Raw genomic sequence first — 6,000 nt, 5'->3', positions numbered from 1 at the left:
TGGTCGACCGGACGTTTGGTCGACCGGACGTTTGGTCGACCGGACGTTTGGTCGACCGGACGTTTGGTCGACCGGACGTTTGGTCGACCGGACGTTTGGTCGACCGGACGTTTGGTCGACCGGACGTTTGGTCGACCGGACGTTTGGTCGACCGGACGTTTGGTCGACCGGACGTTTGGTCGACCGGACGTTTGGTCGACCGGACGTTTGGTCGACCGGACGTTTGGTCGACCGGACGTTTGGTCGACCGGACGTTTGGTCGACCGGACGTTTGGTCGACCGGACGTTTGGTCGACCGGACGTTTGCTAGAACGGACGTTTGCTAGAACGGACGTTTGGTCGACCGGACGTTTGCTAGAACGGACGTTTGCTAGAACGGACGTTTGCTAGAACGGACGTTTGCTAGAACGGACGTTTGCTAGAACGGACGTTTGCTAGAACGGACGTTTGCTAGAACGGACGTTTGGTAGAACGGACGTTTGGTAGAACGGACGTTTGGTAGAACGGACGTTTGGTAGAACGGACGTTTGGTAGAACGGACGTTTGGTCGAACGGACGTTTGGTAGAACAGGTTCGCATCCAATTGATAGATTTTAACATTGGGTGTATAGGGATTTAATGACTATTATTTAACATTGAGTGAATAGAGTTAGGGTTAAACAAATGAAAAGTTCGTGACTCAAACCTCGGGACTCGCGAACCCGGCGACCAAACGTCCGTTCTACCAAACGTCCGTTCTACCAAACGTCCGGTCGACCAAACGTCCGGTCGACCAAACGTCCGGGGACCAAACATCTTTCGACGAAACGTCCGAGTACCGTTTTCTTCTGGTTTATGTTTTTAGACAACCTTTGACAATGCATAACTTTGAAAGTTTTGGACCAATGAGAAGCAAGAAAATTTGCAGTTTGTGATTATTTTGGGGGGCCTAGAGAACCTACTCTTCTAGGCTAAACACCGCACGACCCGCGTTTAAAACTCGTGAAATTATATTCTTTTCTTTTCAGCAGTCTTTTGTCTTCATTTGATGGCTTGTGGGTTGTTTGTTTTGTTTCATCCAATCAGGATTCAGCTTTTTCCGCATTGGTATTTCAATGTATTCTACCCCATCAGACTCCAAATTGCGGGCTGATGCCAAATAAACATGATTGAAATCGCTGGGGTTTTCTACCAATCATATTGTCAGGTTGAATCATGCTGACGCCACCTAAGCTACTTTTAGCCGTTTCGTCCTCTGTTTTGGTTGAGAGCGACCTGATTGGGATTCTCTACGAGCTAGCCATGGCGGATGACTGAGCACGTGCGAGGACAACCGTGGTGCATAAGTAGAAATTCATTGTCCGCAGAAATTGGACATTTCTTTCGGTGAAAGCTGCAGAGTGACGCGTTCAAGGGCTCACTTAAGTTTCGTCATTGTCCGTTTCGGGTCGTTTGGTCCTGCATAATATGATGAGAAGAATTGAACGTTAATGACAACCGGGTTTCTCCTGGTGCAAACGAGCCTCGTTTTGCAAAGCGTGACTGCGCATCTCCGATCCGAGAGCTACGAAGGCTGACCGATGGACATTTTGTACGTTATTTGTTTTGAACTGCGAGGTAAGATCCAGGAATGAAGCCCCCCCCCCCCCAACCATGCAGCGCCCGCCCCTTCTATTTCCCCTCATATTTCCCCGACGGTCCATAAAAAGACCGCCATTTGAGCGGGCACATTGATTTTGGGCGATAAAATGGGCTCCTCCGCTCGCAGCTTCCTTAACTACCCAATTTGAGGACCCCTGATTTGACCAGGCTGCACAGGAACTATAAATAGTGTTGTCCTTCTGAAGGGAGCGGGTATCTTTCTTAAAAATACAAGGGAAAAAACTGACACCAAGAGTTTGGGTCCCCTTACCCAAACTCTGGATGAAACCCCCCCGAAATTCTCTATACAAGCGAAACCTTGTTGAGTTTTGCAAGACACAAAATGCAGTTTTTGGACAGACAGTCCGCTAACAATGTTTCATGTAACAAAAGATTAGTACAGTGGTACCTCTACATACGAGCATTTCGAGATAGGAGGAAAATTCCGAGCAAATAATTATCTCTAGATACGAGAAAAATTTCGAGATGCGAGAAATCCAGGTGGCCAAGACATGAGAGGCTGTTTAACATTGTAGCACACTGTCTATTTTTGCTGCATCTCTTGCTTGTATAACAGATATCTACGAGTACTGAGCGGAGCGTTGCATTTTTTCAGTGTTTTCCCCCCTTAGCCTGTTAGCTCCCGTTAGCGGAGCGATCGCTAATTCAAGACTACTTCTCATTGGCAAGTGGTCATGCGTTATCCTATTGTGAGGACATTTGTGTGAATCATTTTCGGAATATTTTGAAGGGAATACAACAGCAAACAGCCCATCAATAGCGAACGTGAGGGTGGAGGCGTGGCAAACAGCTAACCCGCCCAGAATGAAGGTAAAAAAAAGTAAAACAAAATTAGAATTCAGTTTTGTGTAAAGTTACAGTAAACTTATGTTTGAGTGTCTGTATATATTAATCCAAGTAATTTAAATGTTTGTTCTGTTACGAGTGTGTTGCCATGGAATAGCCCCCCTTCTATGTCCCTCTCTATCTACCCTCCGTGAAATCCCTCTAATTTTAGTTCTATTAAACACATTTTATTACTATTAAACCACTAGTTATGTGTTACTTTGTTAATAGATGTCGAATTAGAAGAAATAAAACATTTTTTCCAATCTAATATCCTGTTTTAGGTGCTTTTTCAGAGGGTTGGAACGAATTCATTTGTTTTTAGTTCATTTCAAATCGACATACGAGCTCAGTCCAGGAACGAATTAAGCTCTTATGTAGAGGTACCACTGTACACGGACTTTGTAGTATATTTTTTTCCCTAATATGACTTTGAATCTCAGAACAGGACGCCAAAAGTTGTTGTGTCGAAACCCCTGAACGCAAACAAGTTTCAGTTTAACGCCATATTATGCTTTCGATCCTGTACTTTCATTAACTTTGCAGCAAAAAACTTGAAATTTTCAAATGTTTAGTCTCTATCTTTGACCTTGCTTAAAAGTGCGGATAATTTCCCGTCTTTGGGAAAAAAAAAACGAGGCGATCCTCCCCCTTTCTCCACTTAAGCCGTTGTCCTTTTCTGGCCATTAACGAAGGCCGGCGTGGCCCACGTTGCTTTATCATGATCTATGAATCTCTGATTTTGATGCAATAGAAAAGCAATCACTTGGAGCGAGTCTCAAGGCGACGCATTCGTCATCATGTCTTTGACACGGGCCGAGAATTGGCTCATTCTTTTCTATTAAAAGCGCTCATTTGTAAATATACACCTGGCGACACAAAAAGAGACGCACTCGCGCCTTATTTTGATGTATGGAGGAATAAAGCAACAGCGCCCAGGTGAATGAGTGCCTCGCCACGAAGCCTGAACACCCGCGCTGCACCTGCTCCGGGAAATTGAACGGGGTGGAGCAGATGATGGAGCACTTTTGCTTAAACGCGCTGTTTGCAAATGCAACTTGGATGTATTTTCTCCAGGCCCGTGCATCCGTTTCGCCACGGACGACGATAACCTACGGCGTGAGGGTTAGCCGAGGGAATGCTAATCGTCCGAGGTTAAGAAGAGTGACGGAAAGTGGCGTTGTTTTGGTCCCTGGTCAACGTGTACTATGTTTTTTGCGACGATTGTGTTACAAAAGTACGCGAGTGGACATGTTTATTGTTGTTCTTTTCCTGTGAGGAAGCTCTCTGCACTTTTTTTTTAAGCGTAATCGCATTCGCGCCACGAGTATGCATTTATATACGGCCGTCTGAGTAGCACAGCTGCATCCAAGTGCTTCGTAAGTAGGGGGACTTCAAGAACAATCGCATTAGGACTTTATTTTAATGGAGGTCTGCAAAAGGACCTTTTTTTCCGACAGCCCACCCTCCGTCTGTTAACTCTCTCATTGCCATTGGATATGTCATTGCAGTGGCGGGCCGTCAGGGCCTTCAAGGCCTTCTCTGCTGGCCTAAGAAATATCTGAATCATATATTATATTTTGTCCATCAATACTTATGAAATAATTCCAAATTGTTTGTTAGCTTCCTTTCATTGCTTTCCTCCCTGATTGCACTGCTTCCCGATGTGTGTTTTCATATTGAAGCATTTAACCAATCACATTTCAGCCATTATTTGTTGCCAGGGTCAGAAATCTGCCTCAAGGCCTTCACAATCAGTTCTCCAGGCTCTGCTGCATTAAACAAGGGTCGATAAGACTGTTGCTTTAACCAATCAGATTTCAAGTTGGCAACACCACAATGCCTTCTCGCAGGCGTAGGGATAAGTCATCGTTTTCACCAACTATGATTGGCTAGTGATTAGCCAGAGCTACCAAACTGTATTTGGAGCGAGCTGCACAAACAAATATATTGTTGTGTTGATTTAAAGCCATTTTCTAGACGGACTATGCCAGAAATATGACAAGACAGGCTCGACTTTCAGCATTAGCTTCGATGGCGATGGAAAAGAAGGAAGAAAGAAAGGAGGATGGATATTGTGTACAGTTAAAAAGGATTTTTGGTGAGTAAAATATGACTATATTCCTAAATAATATTTCAATTGTGGGCCAAGTTCTGATATCTGAAAAGCTCCAGTGTTTGTATTTAAGCTCCAGTGTTTGCATTTAAGCTCCAGTGTTTGTATTTAATCACTAAATGCTGCTAGGAAGTGGATTTTTCCCGTTGAAGGCGCTAGGAGAAAATGCACGGACCACCACTGCGTTATTGTCATGTTTAGTGCAGGGGTGTCGATGTTTTCAATTTTTTTCAACAAGGGCGCTGCAAAACCAGATGTTTGTGAGTTGTGGGATCAACTGCACTTTTCTCCGTTTCCTATCCGCAATTAAATGCCCCAAAACCAACATGAAATCACCTGGAAATGGCCCAAAATTCTGCAGGAATCGGCAAAAAACCCTCAAAATCAATACAAAATGATCCGAAATTTACCGTAAACGACAAAAAAATGTGACTTAAGCGGAACTCGTCGTACAGTTCCGGCCTATCACGCTAGCTAGCTAGCGCCTCTGTTTTTATAGAACTCAAACGAACTTGACTTGAGCCCGACGTGACCTCGAGATGCTTCCACCGCTACATTTGCAGCCAATTGTTCGTAACTATCGCCCATAAATACAGTCACCTGGAGAATGCTAATAACGCGTCAACGGCTTTACGCGCCCCGCCCGTTCCGCCCATTAACTCTTACACGCGTTCCCTCGCCGCGCTCCCCGCGACGCCTCGATTCGCCTCTCAAAGCAAAGTAGAAACGCGGGAAAATACACTCTGCCTGCGTGACTTTCATTTTCCGTGGTGGGTTTAGAGGCTCTCTGAAAATAGTTTATGTTGTGTCGCTCCCACGCGCGACGAGAGCGGCAGACGCCTCCCGCAAGATGGAGAGCAGTCTGGTATCTGGGCGAGCCGGCGTCATTTAAAATATGGCGAAGCCTTCTGCTTTGCTCGGGAGAGACGCTCTTTTCTCCCGCTTGCGTGCACCCAACGCGCCGCCGTGATGCATCGACTCTGACACTTTGACAGATGAACAGATTCGGAGTCTCGGAACGACCGGCCTGTTCGATATATAGGCCAGGGTGACGAGAACGTGTTTGCGCGGCGGCGTGTCTGCGGCTTTGATCCCGTCAATTCATTACCGCTCATTTCGTTGGCCTTTTCAAGCCAATTAATCCGGCGAGAAATCTGGAGAACTGAACAAATTTAACTGCGTTCGCATCAGGGATCATCAGATTTCTTTTCCAAAGTCGCCCCAGATGAGTTAAAAAGTCAGCACTCACTCCAGAGAAAATTAGTCCATTGACGAGGCCTTTCCGTGGTGAAGTTTGGTGTAAAATGTCTCTCAAACCAGGAAAAATGAATAGAAACAATGGTACTCGGACATTTCGTCGAAAGACGTTTGGTCCCCAGACGTTTGGTCCCCGGACGTTTGGTCGACCAGACGTTTGG

Source organism: Stigmatopora argus, chromosome 20 (genome assembly GCF_051989625.1).
Source record: "Stigmatopora argus isolate UIUO_Sarg chromosome 20, RoL_Sarg_1.0, whole genome shotgun sequence".
Lineage (NCBI taxonomy): Eukaryota > Metazoa > Chordata > Actinopteri > Syngnathiformes > Syngnathidae > Stigmatopora > Stigmatopora argus.
The sequence above is the reverse complement of the archived record's forward strand: the minus strand, read 5'-3'. Positions refer to the sequence as shown.